At 44.7% G+C, this 14288-nt stretch overlaps 1 long non-coding RNA gene across 1 annotated transcript; it reads right to left on the bottom strand.

The window, feature by feature from the left end:
• LOC110408178 lies at positions 9125 to 13083 on the bottom strand. Its single transcript, XR_002444198.1, has 2 exons — positions 12978 to 13083; positions 9125 to 11921 (listed from the first exon to the last, which is right to left on the bottom strand). It is a non-coding gene; the product is annotated as an uncharacterized LOC110408178 (long non-coding RNA).

Raw genomic sequence — 14288 nt, forward strand, 5'->3', positions numbered from 1 at the left:
TACTTTAATGCACATTCAACATCCAGTGCAAAAATATGATGTTAAGAATTAACAACAGTCCACTGATCCAGCAAAGAAAGCTCTGAAGGCTTTTTCACCCTTCCTGTTTCCCTGCACCAAAATCAAAAAAACAAACAAAAACACCCCAAAACCTGAAGAGGAAAAAAATCGAGTTCAGTGTTCACAAAACTAGGCTTGCAATATGTACAATTTCTGCAGTATTATGGAGATCCAGAGGAGGAAAAACATTGTTCATCGATCTAAACTGTACAGCTTAGTTTTAACCTCCTCTACCCGTAGCTTCCATTTCAGTGATTATTTTTCTTCCCTTTCATTCTCTCCCCTGTTCTACCAATACGTTTTTACCTCCATCTCTCTCAACATTCTCTCATGCTTGGAAATACTTTTTTCACAATATGAATAAAATCTATTTTCCTCTTCTAAACCACAAGGGCAGCACCTATGTGAGTCCACATATAACTGTATTTTTCTACTGACTGGGCACTTTATTATTGGCTAAATTTAAAAAACCAGACCTTAAAAAACGATAAGAATAACTTGAGAAGTAGATACAAGAAATGAGCATCTGTTGTCAAAGTCATCGGCACAACCCTTAGACATGAGTTGCTAGGAAATAAGAGGTAAAATGAAACATCCAGATTGAAAACACAGCTTCAAACAGGAGCTGACTCAGGCATGGGCAGCCAGAGTGTTTTCACTGATCTGCGCAGACAACCTGTATTATAGATTGCTCATGAATTCTCATGGAGCAAAACCTGCATTCACTATCCTGCTGAAATAGCCTCTCAAATACTGGTAATCAGGTATCAGGATGTATTCAGTTTGACCATTTGATTTCACCTGAGATTTCTGTGTTTTCTGCAAATAGAGATGTGAACTGGAAGAACAGGAAAGAACTACTTACCCAGGCACCCACATATTAAAGAATAGCGACCAACAGGATTAGAGCCATTTTTTTTTTTAGAATCTCCAGTCCCAGTTTGTCACAAAGTCAGGAGTTTTTCCCAACTCAAGAGGCTGACTGTTCAAAACACTCCAAAGACCTCTAGTATGTTTGTTGCCCATGACAACTCTAAAATTCTCTCCACATTTATTCTTGCAAGTATGTCAGCAAGCTTATTTGAGCTAATGCTTAGCCAATTCTTACAGCATACCCACCTGCACAGAAATCCAGTCCAGCACTTTTCAGAAACACTCATAGACCACTACTGCAAGAGCAGGGCTGTATTTCTACTACAAGAAAATTACAAATTCGAGGAACACATTCTGTATGTCACAACTTTCAGACTGGAACCAACTCATGAACTGAATAGTTCAGAGTACAAAACCTGTTAAAGGAAGTTAAGCATCCTGTGCAATATCATACTGCAATAGGAACTGCCAGTATTGTTATGTGATAGTTGAAAGGGGGCACAAAGTACTAAGAGACATCTCTTCCTGCCATAGATCTCGAGAACATAAGCGTAACAACTTTGAAGAGATTTCATGACTTACAGTAGAAATGCTGTTTTGATAAGGCACATATATGCATATTCATTACTTGCTTACATACTTCATCTGATAATTCTGCTGCACATGAAACCACATTGCAAAACTGGGAGCAGAACCTTGCTTATTATCCTATGTTGTAAAAGGAACTATTTAAAGTAACACCAACTACACAGCTCCACCTCACCTACAACAACTTCCAGTAACACAATTTAATCAATTACTGTTTCAGTGTGTTTCTATGTGACTCTCATCTACAAGAAGGGTCATAAGGAGGATCTTGGGAACCACAGGCCTGTTGGCCTGACCTCTGTGCCAGGAAGATTATGGAGCAGATTGTCTGGAGGGAGATCACAAGGCATGTGTGGGACAATCGGGGGATCAGGCCCAGCCAGCATGAGTTCGTGAAGGGCAGGTCCTGCTTGGCCAACACGACCTCCTTCCATGATCTAGCGACCTGCCTGATGGATGAGGGAAAGGCTGTTAATGTGGTCTACCTAGGCTTCAGCAAAGCCTTCGACACTGTCTCCCACAGTATTCTCCTGGCGAAGCTGGCAGCCCATGGCTCGGACAGGTACGCTCTTTGCTGAGTAAGGAGCTGGCTGGAGGGCCGGGCCCAGAAAGAGGTGGTGAATGGAGTTAAATCCAGCTGGCAACCGGTCACAAGTGGTGTTCCCCAGGGGTTGGTGCTGGGGCCCATCCTCTTCAATATCTTTATTGATGACCTGGATGAGGGCATTGAGAGCACCCTCAGTAAGTTTGCAAATCACAACAAGCTGGCAGGAAGTGAGCATCGATCTGCCTGGGGGTAGCAAGGCCCGACAGAGGGATCTGGACAGGCTGGATCTCTGGGCTGAGGTTCAACAAGACCAAGTGCCAGGTCCTGCACTTTGGCCGCAACAACCCCAGGCAATGCTACAGGCTTAGGGCAGAGTGGCTGGAAGACTGTGTAGAGGAAACGAACCTGGGGGTATTGGTCGATGCTCGGCTGAGCATGAGCCAGCAGTGTGCCCAGGTGGCCAAGAAGGCCAATGGCATCCTGGCTTGTATCAGAAATAGTGTTGCTAGCAGGGGTAGGGAAGTAATTGTCCCTCTGGACTCAGCACTGGTGAGGCTGCACCTCAAGCATTGTGTTCAGTTTTGGGCCCCTCACTACAAGAAAGACATCGAGGCCCTGGAGCGTATTCAGAGGAGGGCAACGAAGCTGGTGAGGGGTCTGGAGCACAGGCCTTATGAGGAGCATCTGAGGGAGCTGGGATTGTTCAGTCTGGAGAAGAGGAGGCTCAGAGGTAACCTTATCTCTCTCTACAACTACCTGAAGGCCTCTTCTCTCATGTAACTAGTGATAGGACTAGAGGGAATGGCCTCAAGTTGCGCCAGGGGAGATTCAGGCTGGACGTTAGGAAATACTACTTTCCTGAAAGAGTGGTCAGGTGCTGGAATGGGCTGCCCAGGGAGGTGGTAGACCCACAGACCATGGAGGTGTTCATGGAACATTCAGATGTTGTGTTGAGGGACATGGTCTAGTGAGAACTATTGGTGACAGGTGGATAGTTGGACTGGACAATAATGGAGATCTTTTTCCAACCTTGGCAATTCTACGATTCATATGGTTCTATGATTCTACAAAAATCATGGCTGTCCGGTGAAGTCCCCGGTGACTGGAGAAAGGGAAACATTACTCCCATTTTTAAGAAGGGGAGAAAGGATGACCCAGAGAACTACAGGCCGGTGAGCCTCACCTCTGTGCCTGGGAAGATCATGGAGCAGATCCTCCTAGAAGACATGTTAAGGCACATACGTGACAAGGAGGTGATCCGAGACAGCCAGCATGGCTTCACCAAGGGCAGATCTTGCCTGACCAATCTGGTGGCCTTCTACGATGAAGTGACGGCATCAGTGGATGGGAGGAGGACGATGGATGTCATCTATCTGGACTTCTCCAAAGCCTTTGACAGGGTCCCTCATCACATCCTTCTCTCTAAATTGGAGAGGTATGGATTTGAAGGATGGACTGTTCAGTGGGTTAAGAACTGGTTGGCTGGTCGCAGCCAAAGGGTTATGATCAATGGTTCTATGTCAGAGTGGAGGCCGGTCACGAGTGGTGTCCCCCAAGGCTCAGTCTTGGGACCGGTGCTTTTTAGTGTCTTTATCAATGACATAGACGATGGAATCGAGTGCACCCTCAGCAAGTTTGCAGATGACACCAAGCTGAGCGGTGCAGTCAATACATTGGAAGGAAGGGAAGCCATCCAGAGCGACCTGGACAGGCTGGACAAGTGGGCCCACGAGAACCTAATGAGGTTCAACAAGGACAAATGCAAGGTGCTGCACTTGGGCCAGGGCAATCCCAGGTATTTATACAACCTGGGGGAAGAAGTGCTTGAAAGCAGCCCTGCAGAGAGGCACTTGGGGGTCCTGGTGGACGAGAAGCTGGACATGAGCCAGCAGCGTGCACTGGTGGCCCGCAGGGCCAACTATGTTCTGGGCTGCATTAAAAGAGGAGTGGTCAGCAGGGAGAGGGAGGTGGTGGTCCCCCTCTACTCGGCTCTTGTGAGGCCCCATCTGGAGTACTGTGTCCAGGCCTGGGGCCCCCAGCACAAGAAGGACGTGGAGCTCTTGGAACGAGTGCAGAGGAGGGCGACTAAGATGATCAGAGGGCTGGAGCACCTCTACTATGAGGAAAGGCTGAGGGAACTGGGCTTGTTTAGTTTGGAGAAGAGAAGGCTCCGGGGAGACCTCATTGTGGCCTTCCAATACTTGAAGGGAGCATATAAACAGGAGGGGGATCGGTTGTTTGTGAGGGTAGATAGCGAAAGGACAAGGGGGTTTGGTTTTAAGCTGAGACAGGGGAGATTTAGGTTAGATATTAGGAGGAAGTTTTTCACACAGAGGGTAGTGATGTGCTGGAACAGGTTACCCAGGGAGGTTGTGGATGGCCCATCCCTGGAGGCATTCAAGGCCAGACTGGACGTGGCTCTGGGCAGCCTGGTCTAGTGGTTGGCGACCCTGCACCTAGCAGGGGGGGCTGAGACTCGATCTTTGAGGTCCTTTTCAACCCAGGCCATTCTATGATTCAAAAGCTTCTGCTAGACAGTTTTTTTTTTTTTTTAAATCTAGAGGTTGGTAATCCACTGACTAGCAGAATAAACACAGACACTGGTACTCTTAGCAATTTCAATATCTTCTATTCCACACATTTTCCAAGTCACTGTTTTCTTTACTAAACCTTTTAACATTTTTATTGCATTAGTAGTAGTAGTCTGATGAGCTTTCTAGTAGCGTCCATTCCTAAAATTAACTAGAGAATGAGATACATGGAAAGGAAAGCCTCTCTTCAAGATGCATTTAATCTACGAAAGAAAAAACAACTAGGAAGACAAAAAAACTTAAGCCTGAAGAGGTTGATAGGATTCACTGTGTAGATATTTTCAAGTATTTAGAACCTTTCCATTTCTATTTTACAACTATGGAATAGAGGTTGATTTATCCTCAAAAAGTACAAGGCTTTACATATTCAGGAGGGTGGGCGAAGAGGAGCAGGAAAGAGATGCACATATCAAAACACAACTAACTGGTGACTCAGTACTTTTTAAGTGTTCATATTTTATAGCTCTGCAGAGACAACACTTACAAAAAAACTAGAGAAGTGACTAGAAAAGAGTACTAAGCTGGAACCAGCTAGATTTCTTTTCTATAGCAGGGAAAAGTATTGTCATAAACACTCTTACAAGATGTGGGTATCTGGAATCTTTTAAAGATTCTATAACATGCCACCCAAAGGACTTCTCATTGTTATATGATGTCTTATCCATTGTTAAAATCCAGACCAATTCTATCCAAACTGCTGACATGCCCCACAGCAGGACAGTTGTTCTAACATTCCTGTCAGTTACAGCAGCATACAAGGCATAGAGAATAATTATTAAGTAACCCAAGTTACAGTAGCCTTTTGCCTTAACTGAGCTTTTTAGTTCTTTTTTCTTTTCCCTGTCCGTTCCTGTTTTTATCTTCCCTCTCTGGAATGGCATCCATGAACATAGCAGTTTTCCAGCAGAAGACAGGTCTGTATACTTCTACCCTAAGGAGAACATGACCAACCACAACTTATCTGCAGGTCTAATGCCCTGCAACACACATCTATTCAAACAAACTCATGAGAGCAGACACTTATCATAGTGACTAAGTGACTGCAATATACAAGGGCTAGCACTGAAGCATTTATCACAGGCTACTTTTTGTATTCTCAAACATTACTTTATTAATAATACAGTTCAGACTATGCACTAGCTAGCACTAATGAACTAGCTCAGCTGGCAGTAATTAGAGCCCGTCTGAACCCCAGATATGCACTCAATACCCATCTCCAAACCAAGCATTTCTACCATTAAATCTTACCTAGAGCCATTTACCAAGCCTGTGTAACAAATCGTGCATTAGGATGACAGCTATATATAAGAACCATTATGAACAATTTATTTCTAATCAACCATGGAGATGCCTTCCCTCAATTTCAGTTAAGTCCCTAAACCTGGAAGTTTCCAGTGGTTGATTTGGTTCATTTAGTTATGACCAGAAACGCTGATCTCTCAAATCACAAAAAATATTTAAGACTATCCAGATTACAGCTGTTTGCATTTAAAGCTTTGACTAGTTTGCTATGTATTTATAGAGCCGGATCCAGTTTCTAAAGAGTCTGAAGAAGCCAGCATGTGGCTGTAATGAAGCATTCTGTATTTGGACACACACACCTAAATTACTTGTGCGTCATATCACCCTAACAGTTTAAGTATAATGAAAGAACACAACACCCCACCCCAAGAAAACAAACTTCATGAATTCACTGAACTGTTCTTCCATTAAATGATTTGCGTAAGCTACTGAAAATTAAGTTTTCTTTAACAGTAAGAACAAAACTTTGTTAGAAAAATAGAGAATTTAGAATAACTGAGAGAAGATTCATTTTACAACTCTCAATCTCTACTTGCTGGGCCAGTATTTGAGCTCCCCTCCATCCAGGAATCCTACTGGCTGTAGTTATTATCATCCCTTTTATTAAATCACTCAATTTACCCAAGTTTGCCTTCTGCATTTCAAAACTTCTTCTGAAACATGAAAAGCTTCAGAACTGGCAGCATAAGATGTTAGGGTGTGAACTCATTTCCAGTGTCGCTGGTGCCAGACTGACAATCCTCATGCATGTTAGCGGGCAATCTCAACTCTCCCCACATTTACCAAACCAACTGAAGGTAGACAGGTACTTGCTAACATTGCTACACTGAAGTAGAATAAAAGCCAACAGACGATTCATCAGAAAGGTACAAGGATATACTGAGAGGACTAGAGAAGAATCTCAAGACATTTAATTCTTCTCACAACACCTTCTCATTTAGACCTCATTCTAAATATAAAAAAAAAAAACAGAAAAGCAAATGACCAGGGACCAGATCATTTTTTAAATGTGATGCTATGATTAAGAGTCAAGACATGATGCAGTCCACTGCTTATGATCAACTGCTTTATCTTCTGTATCAGTGACAGTTCTGTATTTTATTTAATGATATTTGTATCAATTACTCTGAAGCTACTAAACACAAAGGAGAAAACAGCCAGAGTAAGATCTAGTTTAATGATGGGATGTGCTGCAGAAACAGATTTGAAGAAATCTGTGGGTCCTAAAGGAGTTTTAGACACCACTTACAAGCTACCAAAAGAAGTGATGTAAGGATGAGAATTGGTGAAAAGCAGAAAATCAAGTGTTGCATTCAGTTTCTGATGATAATGTCAGCTATGCAGAAGAGAACTACCATGGTGCCACACCAGGGGACATCCCCCTCTAGTCTTATGCACATTTACTACCTATGAACTAGCTATTACTCAAAATGTCTGCTCCTGACAGTCATCTCACTAGTAGCTTTGATATTTGAAAGTCAACACAAGTCAGATCTAAAGAACTGAGCTAGTTTTTTTTTTTTTGTCAGCATGCAGTGACAAATTACTGAAAAAACTGCATAATTTCCCATCATGCTTTCAGATACTAAGAGTGTACAGAAAAAAGTTTTCTATGATTAACAGACAAGGTTTTCCTTATAAGGCTAACTGTGCTATACTAGAAACTCCAGGCGAGCATTAATACTGCTTGGAAATTCTTGCTTTATTTTTATTTTTTTCATAATGACAAGCTAAGTTACACTCTTACTGCAGGAAAAAAAGGAAAAAGCACATTTTATAAAACTGCCAAAAATCTGTACAGGCTTACATTTATTAGTCCTAAGCCTACACAGTATATATGGCTCAGGCTAATCTCATAGCAGGAGACCACTTAAATTATTACCTGCACCAAGGCCCATATAAGCCTCCCATCCACGTGGGACTATTTTAATAGCCTCACCTGAACGCATCTGCAGAGAATACCTACTTTGGTGTTTTTAAATGGCATTTCCACTGATTTTTTTAAGTGATTCTCATTTTAGCAGCCTAACCATCCCACTCCAGTCAACCTTTGCAGAAAGAAGAATGACAGGGCTCAGTTTAATTCAATAAAACCCGATGAACTTAACAGCAGCAATATTTCTCTCATTACCACTGTCAACCAACTTAATGTTTCAACTTCAATGAAACTAGAATACACAGAATTAACAATTATTTCTTAGGAGTTATTCAAGTGAAGAAAAAATTACAAAGAACTTGAGGTACAAGGCTTACTACACAGACAACAGAAATCCACCAATACACTGAGTGGTGTAATTGACACAATAGAAGGGAGGGATACTATTCAAAGGTACCTAGGACACACTCAAAAAGTACACACATGAGAATCTAATGAGGTTTAACAAGGCTATGATGTTTAACAAGGCTAAGTACAAGGTGTTGAACTTAGGTCAAGACAATCAATCCCAGGTATGAGCACAGACCAGGTTAAGAACTCACTGAGAGAAGCCCTGTGGAAAAGGACTTGGGGGTCCTGACAGACAAAAAGTTGGACATGACCCAGTAGTGTGCATCTGCAGCCTGGAAGACTAACTGTATTCTGTATACAACAGAGGGGTGGGCAGCAGGGAAAGGTAGGTCACCCTCCTCCTCCACTCTGCCCTTACAAAGCCCCATCTGGAGTATTCTGTCCAAACCTGGGGCCCCTAGCACAAGATGTAGGGCTGCAGGATGGGGTCCAGGAGGGCCACAAAGATAATCAAAGGGCTGGAGCACCTCCATGAGGACAGGTTGAGGGAATTAGGGTTGTTTAGCTTGGAGAAGGCTCAGGAAGACCTCACCGCAGCCTTCCAGTACTTCAAGGGAGCTTACAAGCATTTACAGTCTGATAGCAATAGGACAAGGGGGAACAGCTTTAAACAAGAGGGAATATCTAGGTTAGATGTTAGGAAGAAATTTTTTACTTATAGGGTGACGAGGCACTGGAACAGGCTGCCCAAAGAGGTTGTGGATACCCCAGCCCTGGAGGTGGGATGGGGTCCCAGGCAGTCTGATCTAGTGGTCGGCAACACTGCCCATGGTGGGAGGGTTGGAACTATATGATCTTCAAGATCTCCTCCAACCTAAGCCATTCTATGATTCAACAGCAATATGTGAGAGTGAGTTAATACTCAGTACATACAAGTTATTTTTTTAAAAGCATTTAATAAGCTTCTGATTGTACAAGTTTTACAATTAGCAAGATGAAGCTGCATTTAAAGTACGCACAAGAAGATGGTTATTAGAGTTTACATAGGCATAATTGTAACCGCTCCCCAACAAAGCATAGCTAGCCATTACCTTTAAAATGGTGTATCAGCTGTAAAATTATTTGTTGCACCCTTGCAGTTGTACTCATGTACAACTATTTTTTTTGTACACAAGTTGTTAGGTTTTCTTCCTGTTCATTTTTTGTTCTCCTTTCTGGGAAGGCTGGGCAATTAAGAAATTAAATGAGAACGGTAATAGTTCTGACAATTGATTTTTTACACAAATGTTTTAGAAAACTATGTAGGTACTCTCCAATAAATGTGATGGGACAATTTAAAATTCCATGGAATAAAAACTCTGTTCGTAAGCACTCGGTTTTTAAGAAGCTTCATTGACTGAATCAAAGATGTATACTTCAAAATATACTGCTTACAGGACAACATAAATGTAATCACATATTAAAACACTTGTACTTCAACTTGTGCTAGAAAGCACACAGCTTTTTAATTCAAAAAGGAGTTAAACCTGTCATCACTAGCAGATTATTACAGGCACTTACTGAAGAGAAATCATGACATGAGACACTTGGCTTCTTTACCTGACTTCACTGAGACAAGTTCCCTCTAAATCTGCAAAACTAAAGAAAATTTTAAGTTTGGGAAAGGGTATTTTGGGTAAGGAACCTGTCTGAGGAATTTTGGAGTAGAAGAAAAGGGGCACAAAGGAAAAGTCTAAGATTGCTTGGCTACTTCAGAAAGAAATTTAAAAGAAATAACATTTTGCTAGGCATTGGAGTAATGGAAATTCTGAGACAGCATCATGACATACATTGACATACTCTGGAAAACACCATCTTGGGAACGACGACTCATTTAGCTTAATATTCTGCTTTAATTTAAGAACAGCAAGGGCAGCATTGACCCAAATATACTTAATTCTTCTAACACACAGGTGTTTTAGAGGACTATACAGAGTTTGTCAGCTGTACAACAAACTGAGTACTTCTTGGAATTTGCAGCGCTATTACTTAGAAAGCCCACTTTAGAAAATAAATCCATTGATGTTTGAGCTACAAGTGCAGCTCACAAGCATGTGGCTCATTCAAAGGCTGTATATGTCAAATGCTCCACTTGCAGATTTTACATTTATACTTCCTTATGAAGCCACATACTGAATTTGTCCCCAGCCTTTCTGAAACAGTTGTATGGGTGAGCTCTTCAGATAGCTGTAGAGATGTTCTATTTTTATTGCTATGCATCATATGCTAAGTAAATTACTCCAAAGCTTGCAAGATGACCAGTGTTACACCCACAAATGCAGATGCCTCACAAGATGCAGACACCTAACTACTATTAAAGATGCCATAGCTGAGGCATCATTAAGACCCTGTCTGCAACCTTCTTTACTACTCCTGATCAAAATTAAAAGTGTACTGTTAAATTACTAATTAGAACACCTAGCTTTGATAATAGTAAAAATTAAAAAAACAGTACAGAAGAAAGCTAACAATTCATGTAATTTGAATTTGAGAAACAAGCTCAAAGATTTTGTTTCTTAGGACCCATTTCTTCCCAGCAAAGTAATGAAGAAATTGTAAATAAGCATTCATCTCAGTTTAATAGAAGACTCCTCATAACTTTTTTTTTTTAAAAGAAACAAACCAGAATAAATGAAGGCCCTCCCCCACACACAAGGACTTCAGAAAATAATTATCAGCAACAAATCCAGTACACACGAACAAATCAGATACAGAAAATGAGTATCTAGTTACAATGAAAATTACATGACATTTTTTCCAAGGAGAAACTTAAGGTTTTCAGGTTTCCTAGATCAGAGAGAGGTAGAAATTCCTTGAAACTATGAAGTGTTTCAGCCTCTATCCCCACCAACCTCAACAGGCCGGGACAAGTGCAATACCACAGAAACACACAGCATTGCAACTGATCCCAACCTGTGTAGAAAGGGGTACAATTTTTCCACACTTACTGACTGACTTGTCACTGCCACAGTCAGTTTTGCATGGATTTGCACAGCAGAGTATCATACAGCTGGATGCAAACCTGCAAAACTAACCAGAGAACAGTGTTCAATTTAACAACAAATAAACTGCAAAACATGCTGAATATGTAGTTCTACAGCTAGCAGTACTTTAAGTGCTTATAATGCAGTAGATTAGTGAACACTACCTGCACTATAAGCACTTTAGTGCTACAAGAGCTGTCATCCACTAGTCTGCTGTTAAAAGTGAGAAAGGCCACAGAACATCCCATAATCAGCAGAAAGCATTCAGATTCCTTGATGTAGATTATAACAGGCCACCATCAGTTTTGCATAGATTTGCACAACTACATTCTTCCTGTAGTGCAACTATGCAAAACTAACAGAAGACTGCAAAGAAGAAAGCTACTGGAACATCTACAGTGTTAACCTGAGGGACTGGATGAAGACATAACTTCTTATGCCAGAAGGAGCACTTAGGGCAGTAGATGCTAATCTACTTCACTATCTGCACTAGATGCACCTTAGTACAAAAAGCACTTGACACCACCACACAGTACCTTTCCAATCTGACGTCCTGCAAGATCTCCTGAGGCAGTTGTCAACATAATGCTACAAGTGCCTTCACTGCAGTAGGTTCTATATATCACTACCTGCACTGTAAGCACTTTGACATTACTCTGACGCAACCAGCTTTTTTAGTAATTCAAGATATGTTGTTTACTTTGTTCCTGCTGAAAGAAAAGAACAAAGTGAGTATTGGAGCAGATTCCAAGTTGCACACTTTCAAGAACCAATATTCAGCTTTCATTTCTCTCAGAGTTAGCTTGAACAGCACACTAGCTCAGTCCAGGACTCTCATACGGAGTACCAAAAACTTAAAGAATCAATGCTGACGATAGCAGAAGAGCCCATTTGTGAAAATGCATCAACTACCTTTCCTGTATCATTTTCAAAACGCCATCAAAACTTCTAGCTGTAAAAATAACTATTCCTTTTCCAAGACCAATCTGCAGCAGGAAGGGTAAGCTGTATCTCAGTAATAAAAAAAAAAGGGGTAAGGCCGAAAGTTCTAAGCAAACATAAACAAAGCTATGCCCAATTTGGATAATTAAGAATTTAAAAATTACATTTGGCAGATCACATTACCCTTCTAAATTCCAGAAAGCACCTTATAAAAAAAGCAGCTGGTGTGTAATGTTTTCTACTTTGCAGACAGATTGTAACATTTACTGTTACTGCCACAGATACCCTTTGCCTCAGGAGGGCTCCTCCCATTGGGTTTAGATGGGCCTGCCATGCAGTGAGAAAGTTCCCAGTAAAGGCTGTAGGTTACCCTACCAAGTTACAGCTGCTTATTACAGACATGAGGGTCAATAAAGCACGGGAGCGCTATATACAAAAATTGAAAGCACATTTTATTCCCTCTTTAATTTGGTGTATGATGTAAATTGGAAGTCTACCTTACCTAGCATGTAACAAAAAACTTAATGGTAAGACCTTGAAAACACAACAGTTTCTTTAAGCTAAAAAAGAGCTTTGCTTAAAGAACAAAAAAGATACACAATTTAAACACTGTGAAGAGTCCTTCACCACCCAGCTGCTTTTGTTACACAAACGAGTGCTCAAAAAAACACGTATTACTCCCCTCCAAATGGGAGAAATTGGGGGCTGCTAAACATGCCTGCAATCCCACGAAAGTCTTTGAAATTCAGTGCACGGCCAAAGTCTCAGGCTCTGCCTCAAAAGCATGAGCTCCGCATTAAAAAAAAAATAAGATAAACGCTTACCATTTCCTGTGAAAAGCAACTTTCCCCACGAACACTCCACTGCAACATCCACAACAAGCTCCTGTATTTTCTGCCGCACACGTCGATACTGCGAAAATACCACCGAGTTACTCGCTTTGGGTCGCTGCGGAGAGAACAAAGTCACACACCAAGTTTCCCGGTATCCTCCCCTCCACGTTCGCCCCGAAGGGCGCGAAACGCTCGGCTGCCCCCCGAGAGCAGCGGCAGCCTCCAGTCCCAAGCCCTCCCTTTCCTCCAAAAGCCACCCCCCCAGCGCAGCGGAGACCTTCCCGGCGCTCTCCCTCCCGCCCAGCGCGGCCCACGGGAGGCGCGGGGAGGCCGCGGCCGCGGGCCATGTGCCGCAGGCCCCTTCCCGGCCGGGCCCGCGCCCCTCACGGCGCAGCACGTGTTCCTGCGAGAACACAGGCAGCCGTGCGCCGCGCGTCCGCCAGGGGGCGCCGCCACCACCGCCGCGGAGGTCACAGCCCGGCTACGGCGTGCCGACCCCCCGCCCCCCACCGCCAGACCGGGCCCGCCGAGCCCCGCGGCCCAAGCGGAGGGGAAGGGGCCGGGCCCGCCCGCTCCCGAGGGCCGCCCGGATGGGAAAGAGCCGCGGCGGGGGGAGGGGAAGCGGCTCCCCGGGCCGCCGCTGCCCACACGCGGCTCCGGGCCTAACAGGGAACAATCGGCCCCAGCACGCAGCCGCCGCCATGTCCCCCGCCTCCTCCCCCTCCCCAGCAACATGGCGCCGCCGAGGCCCCGCAGCTGCCGCCGCGCCGATTTCGTAACGAAGCCCGCGGCTCTCGGGCAGCGCGGGGCCCTCCCGCAGCCCACGGCCCCTCTCTCCCGCGCCCGCCCGGGGGAGGCGGGAGCCCGCGCCCCCACCGCCCGCTCTCCCACGCCGCCGAGGAGCGCGGCCCGGAGGGGGGGAGGAAGAGGAGGGCCCGCCGCCCCCGCCCCTCTGCGAACAAAAGCCCACGCGGAGGGGCCCGGGACGCGCTCGCAGCCCGCGGCGCTGCCCCCTCCCCGGGGCCCCGCGCCCCCTCCCCCGGGGGGGGCGGCGGAGCACAAAGCGCCTCCGCCGGGAACTCCCCGAGAGCCCCCCCGGCCCCTCCCCGCCGCCTCCACCTCCCGCGTTACCGCCGCTGCCGTTCCCGAGCTGGGCGTGGGCGGCGAACGGAGCCCCCGAGCCGCCGCGGCCCCTGCCCCATGTGCCGCTTTGTTCTGGCGCCGCCAGCTCCCCCCCGGGCCGCGCCGGGCACGCCACAAACTTTCCCGGCCGGGCCTCGGGCCGCCGGGGCACGGCCCCCG

Source organism: Numida meleagris, chromosome 1, assembly GCF_002078875.1.
Source record: "Numida meleagris isolate 19003 breed g44 Domestic line chromosome 1, NumMel1.0, whole genome shotgun sequence".
NCBI lineage: Eukaryota > Metazoa > Chordata > Aves > Galliformes > Numididae > Numida > Numida meleagris.